This window comes from Lygodium microphyllum, chromosome 4, assembly GCF_053477565.2.
Source record: "Lygodium microphyllum isolate KBCC chromosome 4, Lygodium_microphyllum_v1.1.10, whole genome shotgun sequence".
NCBI lineage: Eukaryota > Viridiplantae > Streptophyta > Polypodiopsida > Schizaeales > Lygodiaceae > Lygodium > Lygodium microphyllum.
Window position 1 is genome coordinate 82,427,653 of NC_141138.1, and position 17,953 is coordinate 82,445,605.

At 36.8% G+C, this 17,953-nt stretch overlaps 1 pseudogene; it reads right to left on the bottom strand.

The window, feature by feature from the left end:
• Nucleotides 1-15,971: 15,971 nt before the first annotated feature.
• Nucleotides 15,972-17,541, bottom strand: LOC148037236 (putative 1-acyl-sn-glycerol-3-phosphate acyltransferase 5 pseudogene; annotated as a pseudogene).
• Between the last annotated feature and the right edge of the window lie 412 nt (nt 17,542-17,953).

A 17,953-nucleotide genomic window follows, 5' to 3' on the forward strand; every position in this document is an offset into this window, starting at 1 on the left:
GGTTGTGTTCCAGGAATTAAATCTATTTTTTGATCTTCAGGACGTGAAGGTGGTAGTCCAGGTGGTAAATCAGTAGCAAAACAATCTTGGAATTGGGCAAGAAATTGTGTATGCCTAGGATGCATCTGTTTTTCTGTAGCTTGAAGTTCATTTATCCATATTAAATAAGATTTTCTACTTTTACATAATGCATGTTTAGCCTGAGTATGAGTAAGCAGTGGAAAGTTATTGGAGGTGTGTATACCATGCAATGTGATTTGTTTTCCTTGAAAATAAATTTTAATTGAATGTGTAGAATAATCTATGTTAGGATTGTATTGATGACGCCAAGGTATTCCTAAGATAATGTCACTAGATTGCAAAGGTACAACTGGGAAATTTCTTCGTTCAGTATATTCACCAATTTTAATTTCTAAATTATACACCTCTTGTGTTCCATTATATCTTGTGCCTAGGAATGCAGCTTTGATGCGATAATGTGTAGAAATAGTTTGTAAATTCAATTCTTTGACTAATTTTGCAGAAATAAAGTCATGTGTGCTCCCGTCATCATGTAAAATAGTCTTTTCTTTACCATGCACAAAACATTTCATTGCTAACAAAGAATGGTGAGTTGGCATACCTGGCAAAGTATCCGAAGTAGTACCAATGTCGCCATCATCTTCCGTAAAGTCTGACATTTCCTCACGTTCTTCTTCTTCGATTTCTCCAAGATAATTGATATGGACAGGTGGTTTTTTGGTTTGACAATTGGCTGCTAGATGTCCAGGTTAATGGCATTTGTAACAAACTATGGCTTTTGCTTTAGATACATTATTGGTAATGGCATGAAGTTTAGGAATGTTGGGATTTGACTGTGAGGATGGCTTAGGGTTTGGATTGGTGTTTGATGGCAAGGCAGGTGGTCGTGTCCAAGATTTACGGAATGAAGATGGAAGAAAACAACTTTGATTGAATCTTCGAAAATTTGAATTGAATTGTTTGGAACCATAGTTACCATTAGTTGGAAATTGTTGTGGTCGCTTGTCTCTTCCATGAATCTTGTCTTCAGTGTCATGGGCCAAGAATATTGACTTCCTCATAGTAATGTCCAAGTAGGCCAGACATAAGCTTGCGTTTATGAGTTGTTTCAGGTACATCTTCGAGCATACGTAGTTGTAGTAGAGCATTCCAGAAACGTTCAGTGTATTGGGAAATAGGTTCGCGATCTCTTTGTTATAGAAGATCCCATTGCTTGATGGCTTTTTCATGGAATTGAGGAGGAAGGAAATTCTGCAAAAATTTCTTTTGGAAAGTCTCCCAGGTAGTGGGGCAATCAACGCTCTTGCGGACCACAGTCCACCATAAAGATGCTCGATCAACTAAATGGTTAGTGACACATTTAATTTTGTCTTTCTCAGCATATATTTCTTCATGGAAGTAATCATCAAATTGACTGATAAAAGCAAGTACAGTCTTTCCATCGCGTGATCCATTGAAAGTACGAAATTTGAAGTTTCTTTTACTTATCTTTGTTTCTTTGCGAATGCATTGGGCTTCAAGTGTCGCATCGATGCTACATCGTATAAGATCTTCGGGTTGCAATCCATCTTGGTTGGTGGTAGATCGTTGCAAATTGGCTAATTGAACTTGCAAAGCTTGTTGGCCTCTTCGTCTTCTTCGAGCTGCATCATAATCAAATCCAACTTTTGCTCCATCGTTGGTTCGGGTAAATCTCCTTCAGCCATAAGATCGTCCATGTTTTGTTCAATCATCCTGCAAAATCCAAAAGACCTCACACTCTCGAAATCTTATTAGCAGGATGAGCGTGGCTCAAAGGTGGGTATACAAGGCTTGTAAATTTTGTTTGGCTTTTGTAGTCTTTCTCTTTTACGTTTGCGGTATTCGTTGTCACAACCGTCGTCCAAGAGAATAATGTTGCGTAGAAACTGCATATAAACTGCGTATGAACTTCTGTTCTTGCTGAAACTGGTTCAGCAAGTCTGCAAGTGTGAACATGGTCTATCAGAGAGCAATAGACTAGTTTATGTGCTTCTGCGTGTGAACTGCCTCTTAAGTAGTTGTTGTTGAAGTCTTTAATGACCTTGTGACTTTGGTGACTTGCAGGATTGCTTAGAAGACTTGGAGTATTAAGAAGCTTTAGTAATTGAAACTAATCGTGATTTTGAGGACGTTAGTATGTTGGCGACGGAATCGACGGCAGTGAAAAGATACTCTTGCCATAGACGCAATAATTTGAGAAGATAAGCTTTTTAATAAGCTTATTATTAAGCTTAGTAAGCTTTGTATTAAAGCTTTAAAAGCTTTTGGCTATGGAGTAGAATCTTATCTGTATACAAACGACTTTGATGAAGGAGATATCCACATGGTCCTCCGCCTACAAAGGCTGGTCTTTCGCGATCAAAGGGTGCAAAAGGGCGTTCTTGACTGCCAGGAACACACTGGTATCAACCGTTCACGACGAAACTGACTGTAGAGCTCGATTGTTCTAGGAGCTTCGCCTTCGCGCAAGATGGTAAGCGATTGGAAGGTCTCGATCTCAACTTCGCTCTGATACCACTAGTGCATAGATCGGATGCCGTATGCGCGCGTAGTGAGCGTCAGAAGGTCCCCAAGAACAAAATAACTCTACTTTTTGCACACAAATCAATGAAGAAAGCTTGCACGACATGAACAAGAGACCAATTGGGTGCAATCTCCCCCCATGCCTTCTGTGAGCGCTCCATAAAGCATGTATTTCATATATTATTCATCTTCAAGCTCAAATAATAGCCCAAATTACAAAATAGGGCACTTTAGCTTTTGAGTTTGCTTTTGTGCCAATAAAAAATTAAAGCTAATGGGCGCCCAAGAAGTCAAGCGGTACCCAAATACAATGTCCAATACAATTATTTAAATCGTACGCTCATGCGCATACAAAAATAAATAAATATCAAATGCTTTAATAAATAAGCGAGACAAAATATAGGCACCATGCCTAAGATACGCGCCCATCAAAATTTGACGATAATTTGAATACACGCTATCTTTCAATGCTTCCCAATGCCACCGCTGCTCACTCTACACATCAACCGAAGCATTCACAATTGTTAGAAAAATAATACAATTAAACCGACAAAAGTGAATACCTAGCAGTCTTTAGCTACATAAATAAAATGGTTAGAAATCAATCCTAACCTTAATTTATTACGAGTGCGCACTCTAAACTCATAAACATTTATTAATTTAAATATGTATTTTGTAGAATCACCCATGTACACACAAAATTAACAAAACGCCTGAAAAGGATAGGCGTCCCCATCAACTTCTCGCACAAAGAATCCACTTTGTGTATGAGCCTCGGTAATAAAATTTTACGAAACCCACCGCAAAACCTCACGAAATCCATCGTGGCACGGAATCCACTGTGAAATATGCCTCCTGTCATCAGTGAGAAGCTTGATAAGAATAATTATCTTTCGTGGAAGTTTAGGATGATGAATTTCTTGAAGGGAAAATATATTTACAATTACATTGAAGGAGACATGGCAATAATATCTGAAATTCTTGCATAAAATGTTACTACCATTGAATAGTTAAAGGCTAAGAAAGATTAGGAGCAAACATAGAGTAAAGTCATGTGTTTGGTAGTATCATAGATAGCATGATGGGCTATTTACAAGAATTTTAAACCCCCGATATTACATGTAAGATTTTGAAAAGGCCATTCAAAGTAAATACAAAGGGTAAAGAGCTACAGCTCAAGTCAAAGATCGAGCTAAACCAAGTGAGCAGAGGGAACCTATCCATTAATGATATGCCTTGAAGATCAAGAGTATTATGAAAGCTCTTTGATCTATCAATGTGGTAATTGATGATGATGTTATATGTGCATGTTCAGATAGAATTGAAGATAAATACAAGAGTTTCAGTCATCTATGAATACATGGAATAATTTCCATGATTTTGTAGACTTGATTTCTATATAATAATTGAGGAGAAGAAATTTGGCTTAGATTCATCTCCTTCTCAAAGAAAATACAAGTTTGAGTAGGTGTTTTACTTTACTAGTAGAGGTAGAGTTTATAGCAAAGGCCAAGGTGCTAGTCCAATCAAGGTTATGACGCACAACAAAATAGAGGAGGATAGTCCTAAGGAAGGGGGAGCCAAAGAGGACAAGTTACAAATTCTAATAGGTGACATAATTTTGGTGATAACAAAGAGTATTGGCATTGTGTTAAAACATGCCACATTTCTAAAAATTGGTTTAAAAATAAGGCTAAAATTAGAAATTGAAAAAAGGAGCAAGATAACTATACATCTAGTACAATAAATAATGATGATAGAAGTGAATACTTGTTTGTTATGTAGCACTTTATGAATACTATGACTACTGATGGTTCACCAAAGAATGATGTATGGTATGTAGATTCAGGTGTCTCTAACTACATGACTTCTCATGGAGAGTGGTTCACAAAGATGCATAGTCTGGAGTCTCTGAGCTATGTTTAGATAAGGTATGATACAACTCACCCCATTACTCATGTTGGCAATGTTCCTTTGAGTATACAAGATGGAAAAACTAAGTACTTGACTGACGTGTTGCATGTATCAAATATTATTAAAAACGTGATTCCTATTGGTCAAATGGTAGAGCAAGGATTACATATTTGGCTCACATTTGATGGTTATTATATATGTAGAAAATCCTAAAAATGATTGTAGATTGATTGAAAAAGGGGAATGTGCTAGAAGATCATTTACTTTTGATGTAAGTCTATCGAAAATGGATGCTACCATATTTGCATGAGGTTTAGGTGTTGTGGTTGATATTAAAATTTAGCACAAGAGAATTGATCATATGAATGTGCATTAGCTAAAAGATATACAATCAAAATAGATTATAGATGGCCTGCCTAAGTTTAGAGTTGATGGGATGCACAAAGTATGCGAAGTATGTCAACTTGGAAAGTAAGCAAGACACATGTTTCCACATGAAATGCATGTATGCAAGAAGCTCCTTGAATTGGTACATTCTGATATGTGAGATCCTACAAAGACTACAACTTTGAGTAGTTGTAGGTATTATATTTCCTTCATTTATGATCATACTTGCAAATTATGGGTTTACTTTATGCATGAGAAAAGTGAGGTGTTCACTAACTTTAAAAGCTTTAATGCTTTGGTTTAGAAGGAGACATGATTAAATATTAAATGCCTAAGATTAGATGGAGGAAAAAAATATATCTCCAATGAGTTTTTTTTGTTTTTTATTTAAAAAATGGTATATATAGGTATTATATATGTAGATGTACTTTGTAGCAAAATGGAGTTGTTGAGCAAAAAATTAAGCATATTATAGAGTGGCTCATATGTTATCTTCTAGAGACCATGCTCAGAACTAACCCAAAACCACACTTCATCCTCAATCCATCAAATTCTAGTATTATGATTCCTCCAAGTATAGATATTTTATAAGCCTATAAATCAATGAACATAGATGCATTATGTGCCTTAGTTACAAGCTATTTTTCTAGTGTTTTGACCTTAATTCAGCATATAACCAAGGTATCATCGGATTAGAATGTACTAAGGATTCAATATGAAATGTGAAATCAAACAAGGATTCAAAATTTGGAGAATCAACTAGTAGCAAAGAAGTTTGTTGAAGAAGAGATAGTTGAAGCATTCACTCATCATCACTGGATCAATTTTGTGTAATCAAAGGGTTGGCACTAGGATATAAAAGGCTATATAAGAGCTACCTTGGAGATGTCTTTGAATTTGTCCACCAAAGTTTGATGGACTAGTAATGGTGCCCAAATCGGATGCCATATGCATACGTAGCGAGCACCGGAAGGTCCCCAAGAACAAAGAACTCTACTTTAAGCTCAAAATCCAAGAGAATAGACTTGCACGACATGAACCAAAAAGACCAATTGGGGACCATCTCCCCCCAAGCCTTGTGTGAGCACTCCACAAAGCATGTATTTAATATTTTATTCATCTCCAAGCTCAAAATAGCCCACATTTACAAATAGCATGCTTTTGCTTTTTTGTTTACTTTTGTCCAAATAAAGAATAAAGCGGTTGGGCACCCCAAGAGTCGGGCTGTGCCCAAATACAATGACCAATAATAAATATTTAAACTGTGCATCCATGCACATACAAAATAATAAATATATGTCAAGCACTTCAATAAATAATCACGTCAAAATAAATATTGGTGCCACGCCTAAGATGCGCGCCCATAAAAAAGGATAATTTCTTCTAAATAACTTGAATACATGCTATCGCCCAACACTTCCCAACGCCACCGCCGTCTGCTCTGCACATCAACTGAAGCATTCACAATTGTTAAAAATAAATAAAATTAAATCGAAAAAAGTGAATACCTAGCAGTCTTCAGCTACAAAATAAATAAATAGGTTGAAACTCTATCCTAACCTCAATTTAATACGAGTGCACACTCTAAACTCATAAATGTCCATTAATTTAAATATGTATTTTGCAGAATCACCCGCTATGGAATCACCCACTTGCACATTAAATTAATGTGACGCCCGAAAAGGACAGGCGTCCCCATTAACTTTTTGCATAAGGAATCCGCCTTGTGTATGAGCCTTGGTAAATAAATATAATTTTACAGAATCCACCGCAAAACCTCACAAAATCCACCGTGGAATATGCCTCTTGGCATCATACCCTCGGGGTGGGATAGAAATTGTCCTCAATTGCTATTAGCTCAATGTGGAGCGAGCAGTGAGGGGTAAGCACTTAGGTCACGAGTGTGCATTCGTTGGGCCTCTTCAACATGATGATTTTTAAATTTCACCAAATATCTAGAATATCTACGACCAGTTCTAGTGGTCATATAATTAGTGTCTAAAATTGTTTCAGGTTCAAGTATTTTAGTTTTTTCTTCTAACAAAGGAGGATTTTCATAGACAGGGTGGATAGGTAATTGGCCTTTAAAAGGTCGTAACAAACTGATATGAAAAGTATTGTGGATTTTCTAGTGTTGGTGTAGTTCTAATTTAAATGCATTGTCATTGATTTTGTGAATGATTTTGAAAGGTCCATAAAATCTAGGAGCTAATTTTACAACAGGGTGTTTCTCAACACTTTGTAGTCTTATCTTTTCGATTCGTAACCAAACATAATCATCAACTGTGAAATTCATAGCTTTTTTTTTCTTGTGAGCTTGTTTAGTATATGATTGATGGGCTTTCAAAACCATATCTTTAACTTCATAAAAAATAGTAGCATGCATATTGGCAATATCATCAACAGCTTTAACTTTGTTTGACAATGAAGTAATAGGTGTAGGCAATCTATATCCATAAATGAATTCAAAAGGTGCTTTTTATGTAGTTGTATGTGGAGTGTTATTGTATGCAAACTGAAGTAAATGCAAGTGTGTATCCCATGTTTGTGATTTTGAAATTGTGTATGCACGTAAAAGATCCAAGATTGTACTATCTGTAGCTTCTATTTGTCCATTTGTTTCAAGATGAAATGCAGATGAGAAATCAATCTTTGTTCCTAGATTATCAAACAAAGTAGTCCAAAAATTATTGCAAAATCTAGAATCGCTATCAGAAATAATAACTTTTGGTAAACGATGGTTAGTGAAAACAGTTTTCAGAAACAATTGAGCAGCTTGAGATGCAGTTAACGTTTTCTTGCATGGAATGAACTATGCATGTTTGGTAAACTGATCTACAATAGTCCAAATCATATTGTGATTAAGTTGAGTGTTAGGCAAACCAATAATAAAATCCATTGAAATATGTTCCCATGGTCTTTCAGGAATTGGTAAAGGCATTAACAAAACCATACTACTTACCATGGTGTCGCTTAATTCTTTGACAAATTAAACATTCAGATACAAAGTTAGAAACATCAGATTCCATCTGTGGCCAGTAGAAATCTTCAACCAATGTACATAAAGTGGAAATAATACCTCTATGGACTTGATATGGGGGACAATGAATTTTGTGCAATATAAATTATCTAAATGGAACAGTTACATATAACCTTTTCTCATAAAACATAAATCCATTAGCATAAGTCAATGAATCAATTAGAATCCAATTATTGGCAAATAATTTATTCTCAGCTTGAAAATTATGGTGTTGATCATAGGTATCTTTCATAGGAATAAGGGAATCAAAAGAGATCACATAAATATTATGAATAGTTGGTCTTCTACTCAAGGCATCGCCAACAACATTTTCTTTTTCAGGTTGATATTGGATAAGTGGATGAAAACTTTGAATAAAAGAAGCCCATTTAATATGACGGTCAGAGATTTGTGGTTGACTAAGGAGATGTTTGATACTTTGTTGGTCCGTTTTGATCATGAATTCAAATCCCATTAAATAGTATTTCCATTGACGTAAATCTTGTACTACAGCTAGCAATTCCTTATCATAGGTAGAATTCTTAAGTTCAAAGGGTTTGAGTTTGCAGCTAGAGTAGGCTATGGGATGGGAATCTTGCATAAGTACAGGCCCTATTCCAGATCCACTATCATCAATGACTACTAGGAAAAATGGTCTATTAAAGTCAGGGAGTTGCAATACAAGAGCATGTGTTAAGGCATGTTTCAGTAAATCAAAAGACTTTTGCTGATTTTCAGACCAATGATACACAATACCTTTCTTTAGTAATTTTGTCAAAGGTAATACAAGCAATGAAAAATTTCTCACAAATTTTTCGTAAAAGCTAGCAAGACCTAAGAAAGAACATAATTCATGCACATTTTTAGGTATCGGCCAATTCAAATTTGCTTCTATCTTTTTAGGATAAACTTTAATACCTTCAGATGAAACAATGTCCTAAGTATTCAATTTGGGTTTGGAAAAATTCACTCTTTTCAGGATTAGCATATAATTGATTCTCTTTTAGTAATTTGAAAACCAAAGATAAATGTTTATAATGCTTGTTCTAATTCTTACTGAAAACCAATATGTCATCAAAGAAAACAATGGCACAATGCTAATGCTTCAAAAATATGTGATTCTTCATACGACTGAATGTGGCTGGTGCATTAGTTAAACCAAAAGGCATAACAAGGAATTCATAATGTCCAAATTGAGTTTTAAATGTAGTTTTGAAAATATCAGATGTGTCCAGTCATACTTGATGGTATCCAGACTTAAGATCTATTTTGCTAAATATTGCAGCCCCTTTGAATAGTTTATCCATGAGGTCATCTACCCTAGGAATCGAATATCTATTCTTGACAGTGATCTTATTTATGGCACGATAATCAATGAACATTCTATACGTATTGTTTTTCTTTTTAACTAATAGGACAGGTGCACCAAATGGAGAACTACTGTGCCTAATGAGTCCTCGGGTTAACAATTCTTCAACTTGATTTTGAATTTCTTTCTATTCAATTTGATTGTGTCGATAAGGTGCTTTACATGGTGGTTGAGAACTTGGAATTAAGTCTATTTTATGATCTTCAAGATATGTGGATTGTAAACCAAGTGGTAAGTCAGCAGTAAAATAATATTTAAATTGTGAAAGAAATTGTGCATGCCTAGGATGCATCTTATTTTCCTTAACTTTAATTTCATTCACCCATATTAAGTAGGATTTGCTACCTTTTCTTAATGCATGTTTAGCCTATGTATGACTAAGCAATGGAAAATTATCAAAAGTGTGCATACCATGCATTGTGATTTGTTTTCCATTAGAATAAATCTTCATTGAATGCATGGAATAATCTATAAAAATCCCTATGGAAACTTTGGGAGGATCTTCTTATTTTATGTTTATTGTCAATGATTATAGTAGGAAGATGTGGGTATACTTCCTTCATGATAAGGCTTAATATTTTGGTAATTTTAAAGAATAGATAAAACTTGTTGAGAATGAAACAGGGCAAAGTGTGAAGAAAGTTAAAACAGATGGTGGTGGTTAGTTTAACTCAAAGGAGTTTGAATAATTTTGTAAGAGCAAAGGGATTAAATATCAATTGTTGATGCCTCATACACCTAAGCAGAATGGCATTGTTGATCCTAGAAATTGCACCATTTTGGAAATGGCAAGGTGGGTACTTAAGGGCAAGGGATTTCTGAACTAGTTTTGGGTGGAAATTGTTAATATTGCAGTCTAGATTCTCAATTGGAGTTACATGAAGAGTCTTAAGGGGAAAAAATCCTCATGAGGTATATTCTAGTAAGAAACCATATGTTTCACAATTTAGAACTTTTGGATGTGAATGTTATGCACATGTTCCAAGGATAAGAGAAACAAGTTGAACCAAAAAAGCACAAAATGTATCTTCTTAGATTATAGTGATGAGTAAAAGGCTTACAAATTGTATGACCAAAAGACAAAGAAGATCATAGTGAGCCGTGATGTGGTGTCCAAGGAGTAGCCACATGCAGTGGAGGAGGAGAATATAAGTTTTTTCACTTTATCATCCAATGGAGAAGTAGTATATCTGAAGAGCAGCCAGATTAGTTGCACAATGATTATTTTCACAAATTGAATGATTTGATTTTCAAGAATCATTCACTCCAACTGTAGAATGACCACAATTCACACTGTACTTGTTAAATCACTATTCTTGAATGGTGACCTCAAGGAGGAGGTACACTTGGCTCAGCCACTACGGTTTGAGCCCTCCCATTCTTCTGAGAGAAAAGTTTGTAAACTAAGGAAAGCATTGTATGGGTTTAAAAAAACCCTTAGAGCATGATACCAATGGATAGATAAATTCTTTTTAGGGTTGAATTTCAAAATATGTGCCTCAGATGCTAACTTGTATGTTCATAGGGATGGTGAAAAGTCTATGGTGATTGTCTTATATGTAGAAGACATTCTTATTATAGGTGACTATGAACATATGATCCATCAGACTCAAAAAGCTTTGAGCTTTGAGTTTGAAATAATAAACTCGGGCTTGTTGCACTATTATTTAGGTAAAAGCTTCATCTCTTAAAAGAAGTATGCATAGGAGATCTTAAAAGCATTTGGCATGACCAAGTGAGATAGCTACGCCTATACAGTTTTGAAAGTGCTCTTTTGGAGAATTGTAACTTAGATTGGGCATGTGATAGTGATTTCAAGAAATCAATTTTTAGATATATATTCTCTATAGATTTAGAAATATTCTCTTGGATATGTAAGTAGCGACCAACCATGGCATTTTCTTCTACTGAAGCAAAGTACAAGGTAGCCTATTTTGTTGCATGTGAAGTAGTATACTTAAGGAGGATCCTATGGCATATGGGAGTACAAGATGAAGATCCAATAGTGCTATGATATGACAATCAGACTTGCATCACCATGTCAAGGCTAAATTTGAGATGAAGGATTTAGGAGAGCAATGATACTTTCTTGGCATAGAGATAATCAAGACTCCAAAGGGTATATGGTTGTCATAGAAACAATATGCGGACATGTTGAAGAAGTATGGTATGGCTGCTTGCAAGCTGATCTCTATACCTTTGGATGTTAATGCTAACCTTAGTGCACATGAGGGTGACTTGATTGAGGATGTCACTATGTATCAAAAGAATGTGTAAATCCTTATCTATTGGTTTGGAGAGTTAGTTTATACAACTTCAACGAAAGCCACATTTGGATGTAGTATGGTACACATTGCGATATGTCAACTCCACATTGGACTATGCTTTCACATTGTCAATCTCTATCTCAGTATCACCCACAATGATCAAATCATCCACATATATAGTAATGACTACAATATATGTATCAATCTCACATAAATAGAGTGAGTGATCAAGCTATGTTCTGCGAGATCCAATGCTAATGAGGTATTCTGTAATCCTATCATGTCATGCCCTAGATGCTTGCTTTCGTCTATACAAAGCCTTATGAAGCTAATATATATAATTTGGATGATTCTCATTCACATAACTAGGTGGTTGCTACACATAAACTTCCTCTTTTGACTCCCCCTACAAGAAGGCATTCTTAACATCCATTTGATGCACGATCCAATATTTTGATATAGCATTTTTTATGAAAGTTCTTATAGTGGCCATTTTAGCCACTAAAGCAAAGGTCTCATCATAATCAATACCATGATTCTGTGCATACCCTTTGGCAACCAGCCATGCCTTATGGTGCCCAATAGATCCATCCTGCTTGACCTTATAAACCCATTTGTAGCCAATAGCTTTCTTACCTTTAGGCAAATGATGGGACCAAAAATGGGATGGCATTGGCTATGGCACTAGTCGGACCTCATGCACACAACAGACAACTCTACCACCACATGGCCTCGCAGGCCAGGAGAGTTTGTAATAACTAAATGCACACTAGATACATCTAATATTGCATTTGTAGTTGGATAAGAGTCCAATGGCACCTTCCCCAAAACCCCCTCAAAGGGGGTATCCCACACATATTGGCAATAAGTGCCACGTATCACAGACATAGGAGGCACCCCATCGGGCTGATTGCCGTGGCCCCACTACAGTTGTCCTACATCTTAGGGATTGGCCCCCCGATGCATTGCTTTAACATATAAACACATTCACACAAGACTCCTCTCTTTTTCAGCGAGATCTAGGAGATACCATGTTTTCTCACCAATAATTTCCCCCAAGAAACGAATGGCTAACCTACGGCAAGGGGAATCTCACCCTCTCAAGAGTGGGTCAACTATAATTCAAATAATTGCTATGCATTTCCAGGAGTTGATACCATATGTATGATCAATGCAATAGTGGATGTCTTATCGTGCACAAATAGTTACGTTTCAAAATCAGTCTATGTGCTAGTATGCAAACAGTCTTTTCATGAATTCCAACTAATACGTATATGCTTTGTTGCAAGAATCTAACACCAAGGTGAAACTTTGCTACTAGATCCCTTATTTCCAAATAGGCCATTTCCTAAATGCTATGCATAAAAAAACAATCGGAATTTGTATTATTTCAGCCCTCAAACTATTGCACAAAATCCTCCTCCCCCTCCCCCTCCCCCTCACCGTTTAAGTTTTGCTTCATTGCATAGGTGTATGGAGGTTGTTTTGTCATTTCTTTTCTTTTGTTCAGGGGTTAGAACCCCTTTTTTCACACCTCTATATTTTATGTTTTCAAATATATCCATTTTTTCTTCTCTTTCTTTAATTTAGTAGGCTTCTCTAGCTGCCTCACAACTAATGAAAACTCCTAGAACCAATTACCTAGCAGGCTAGCAGAAGAGGGTCACTAGGACTATCTCTTCTGAAACAATTCTTAGGGTGCTTGACAATGTCTTTAACAGGAGGCAAAAAACTACTTAGACCTCTCTAGACATACCCAACCTAAACTTTAGGACTTCATGCCTTGACTGCCAATGCCCAACAAAGAAAGAAAAATCCCCCCCAAATGCATATAACCATTCAGCATAAAGGGAAAGAACTCATAAAGAAAGGATATCACTTAGACTAGGCCACAAGAAGTGTTGATGCAACAAGAGGCTTCCTCCAGGTACTTTCTTAGACTTGTTTGGTACAACACAAAAACAGAAAATCATTCAATGTACCCTCACCAAACAGATAAATGACCTTCTTGGCCTAATGAAATATAACATTTCACAACGAATGAGCTAGTCCTCTTGGACTACATAAAAAAACCAATATAGCTTATATACATCCCTCCTTGGATACTGACATTCAACAAGATGCTCCAGTCCAAGGAGAAAAGAGGGCTCCTAGCCCTAAACTAGATACATCAAATTATGACCCATACCTCCTACATATACAACAAGAGGTGTACTCATAAAATGTCATCTCACCACCTTATGGGTCCAAGATAATAACAGTAAATGGGTCTTAGCTACTCTTTTCATTACCCATAATAACCATCATCACCTACCATATAAAGCATGTTCCAATAAAAGTCCCCATGATCAACCAAGTCTTGTCTCATCATCAATGGAAATATCGAAACTAGGACCACAATTAAAAAAGAGGTCTTCTTCATAAGCATAATTTGCTAAGGAATTGATAAAATAATTCTAATATTGTGGAATTAGCTAAAGGGATACTCTCTCTAACTCATCTCATCCGGTTCATAGCAGTGCGATAATACATACAAAGAATGCGATTCCATACTATGTACATCCCATTCAATTGATTCAAAACCAAATGGGAATCCCCTTTTACTAATAACTAGTGAATACCACTTTTCTTTCAATATTCTGTCCCATGATTAGGGCTTTATATTCCATCATATTATTAGTAAAGGTAGGTATCTAATTTCATCATGATTCTATGTCAGGGATCTCTAATGACTACCCCAATACTAACTTTCTTATTGGGACCCCTAGATGCTCCATCAAAATATAATGTATTTGTCCATAAAGGGTTCTTACATTTGGCAAATCATCGGCTCCTTTATTTATAACTATGATAGTCAAAATTCACCATATTCAAAGGATGAACCAAAGGCTCTACCCCACCTTCTTCATTGAATCCAATAGGGATGCTCATCAAAATCCTTATGCAGTGATGTCAAAAGACTTTGATCTCCCAAAAAATGTCCCGTCCTCTTGTTCAATCACTTTATAACCTTTTCTCCATGAAACAAGTCTTCCCTGATAGTATCTTTGTTCCAAATGTAGGCCTTCTAAGTAGGGAATTAGTCGTCCCATCAACTAACTTTTAGCCCCTCTTGCAAGTTTCAAATCAATCCAACCTTGACTTGCAAGACAATTACCTCATCAACAAGCCTTAAGTTAATAAGGTTTAATCTTACTTAGATTAAACTTGTTTTTAAACTCCAATCCTTGTAAATTTGCTAGTAATGATGTGGACTTATTTATTTTATTTTAACTATTTTGTAGGGACCATCCCACTTAGGTTTTAGTTTCCCAGGAAATAGCTCCATGTGTGCATCATAATATAAAACTAACTACCTTGTCTTGAAGGTATACTTTTTGCATTTAAATCATGAAGCTGCTTCATTTGACACTCCTTTTATAAGGTGATTCAATACAATAAAATAATGCCTTATAATCCACTATGCATTATCCTTTCTCATCACTTGTGCACTCCCCTTTTCATCATCCTTCCTTGTCACTCGTGCTTCGACCACTTTGTAAAATAATCAATTTCCACTATGATATACCTCCTCTATGTAGAAAATGATGGGGTAAGTGTAAAAAATTACACGATGCAATGAACAGAATTTGAGAAAGAGATAGAGAGTACACAATAGATAAGAGGAGAATAAGTAAATTCTTTGGTGTTGAAAATGTGGATCTAGAGCATGGCTATGGCGGCTTAGACCGAACTCATGATGACATTGACCAAGGACTGAAGACCAACTATTACACAAGTGAATTAGGTTCCAAGATGGAAGCTTGGACTCATAAAGACATTATTGTGTAAGGAGACAATGACATAGATACTTGATAGAAAGAGACAAGTACTATTGCATGGTCATATATATTGTGTATAAGTGATAGTCAAGTACATCATTTTATAGAGTAGCTTGGTATCACTTTACATCCACTGTGCATATGGGATTCTATCTCTCTTCCTAGAATAAACTGCATCTTCCTAGCCTAGTTGTTCCATACAAAGGGGCATACACAGGGTGTAATTGATAGATTCACAACATCCCTCCTCAATCACAACTGTGAAAAGCACTAAGTGTACATAGGCTATCATGAGTAGAATCTTGCTAAGTGTGGGCATGCCACAAACAGGTGAAGCATCCAGAGGCTATCGTCGCAGAAAAGTCTAAGTATGGTTAGCATCCAAAACATGGCAGACATCCAGGGGCTATTACAAGGGCTCATTAAGTGTGTAGAGGTTGTTATGCATAGGCTACATGAGGATTTTATAATGCTTATGAAAGGAACATTATGGCAGTTACAATAATTTTTTAAAAATGAGAGATAAGGACCAATAGGCCCTTGTGGTCTTTTTTAGCATAAACATTCTCTTTTTCAGCATGGAAAATCTTCTCGTCTTTCATCTTTGGTTATTCTTCTTTAGCTTTGAATTATGTGACCTTTTGGTCTTCATGTTTATGGTGAAATTTTCTTGTACTAATCCTCATGTTCATGTCTATGTCCCCCTCAAGAAAAGACATCATCATCTTTGAGTTTTTCATGATGACCAAAGCAGCTGGAGTGTCTTCAAAATCTTCAAATGGAAACATGACCAAAGCAGTTGGAGTGTCTTTAAAATCTTCAAATGGAAACATGGATGGGACTTCAATGCTCACAACTCCATTTTTCCCTACATCAATGGAGTTGCAAAGATGACATAAACATGCATAGAAGCCCCTTGTTCGAGGTAAAAGAACATGATTTAACTTGGGCAAGCCATTCTCCTATGCAAATTTCTGACTTCATAAGCATTTCTCCTCCATGTAATCTATGCCTTTCGGGAAGGTGACCAGCTATAGAGGATCCTTGGGACCCTTAAATGTCTGAAGGGAATTCTGAAATACCACTTCGTCCATCTACCATTTCTTGTCAATGAGTAGAAACTCAAGCACATAGAATGCCCATCCAAAGATAGGAGCATTGCACATGCTATTCTTAACCACAACTTGAGGGAATTGGCCAAAACCTAACTGAATGCCATCAACTACAACAGCCTGAGGGTTTCCATGATCTGATCCTTTGGTAGTATTGCTGGCATAGCTACAAGGGACCATCACATCTGTTGTGCCAGGGTATGACTATGAGGACATGGCGTGCACATTGCCAGGCTGACCACCAACATAACCAGAACCATCCATTAAATTGCTCAATGTAGATCTCTTTGTCAGATTAAACATTATCAAGATAGCAAGAGCATCTCGACATACCATTGGCAGCATGCTTTCACATTCCTAGTGACCTCCCAAATCCCAAATGCTAAAGGCAATGTTTGTATTCTGGACACGGAAGACCTTCTCCACAGCTTCCACACCCATGGTCTCTATATACTCCTCACTTTGCTGTGTAGACACATACTTGGTCATGAAGCTGGTTTTGCTGGTCTCTGGGTCGCCCAAAATGCTCACCTTCAGCAGCACAGTCTCTTCCTGCTAAACACTAACAGAGGGAAAAGTACACTGCAAATCCCTCACTGATTCATGAAGGAATGCACCCACTATAGAAGGTGGTGCTGTAGACATAGTATTGAAATTGTGAAGAAGATCAGTGTATTCAACTGAAGTATTGCCTGTTTTAAGGATGTGGTCACCATTTGATCTGGTATTGTTTGTGCAATCAGATTGAAAAGTTTCCAAATACTGAGAATGGTTGTTAATCAATCTGGCCCTTACGCAACATGAGGCTCCAAATGTACATCCAATTGACCTCGGTGCGGTGATTGCAGAGTACAATGACGCATTCGCCAGGGGGCACACATTGACCATAGACAATGATCTTGGCATTGTTAACCTTCTCGAAGAAGAAGGGCCAGATGGAAAGCCAGTGATTGAAGAAGAACAAGGCAGTGCGGCGGCTGTGGTGGATGTTGTAAAGGTGGAGGAGGAAGAGATGAGGGGGGGCTAGAAAGAGGAGCATGGAGAAGGCCAAGGAGATGAGGATGAAGAGGATGAAAGCAGCCTTAAGGAGTCAAAATATGGATAGGGGGGCCTTGTGGAAGTCTTAGGGAGGTTTTCCTATGTCGTCCTCCATGGGAGAAGCTTGCAGAAGGGATTAGTAGAGGTCTTCCTCAGTGGCCTCCAAGTCCTTATTGAGTAAGGAATTCTTAGATGATGATCGTGATAATGATGAGAAATCGGGCAGAGATTGAGAGGAACCAAGAGAGGCTGGAGAGATAGGGCGACTGGGCTCTGATACCATGTCGAAGATGTGAATCTAGAGCATGGCTATGGCAACTTGTAGGCATAGATTGAACTCATGATGACATTGACCAAGGACTGAAGACCAACTGTTACACAAGTGAATTAGGTTCCAAGATGGAAGCTTGGACTCATAAAAAGATTCTTGTGTAAGGAGACAATGACATAAATACTTGATA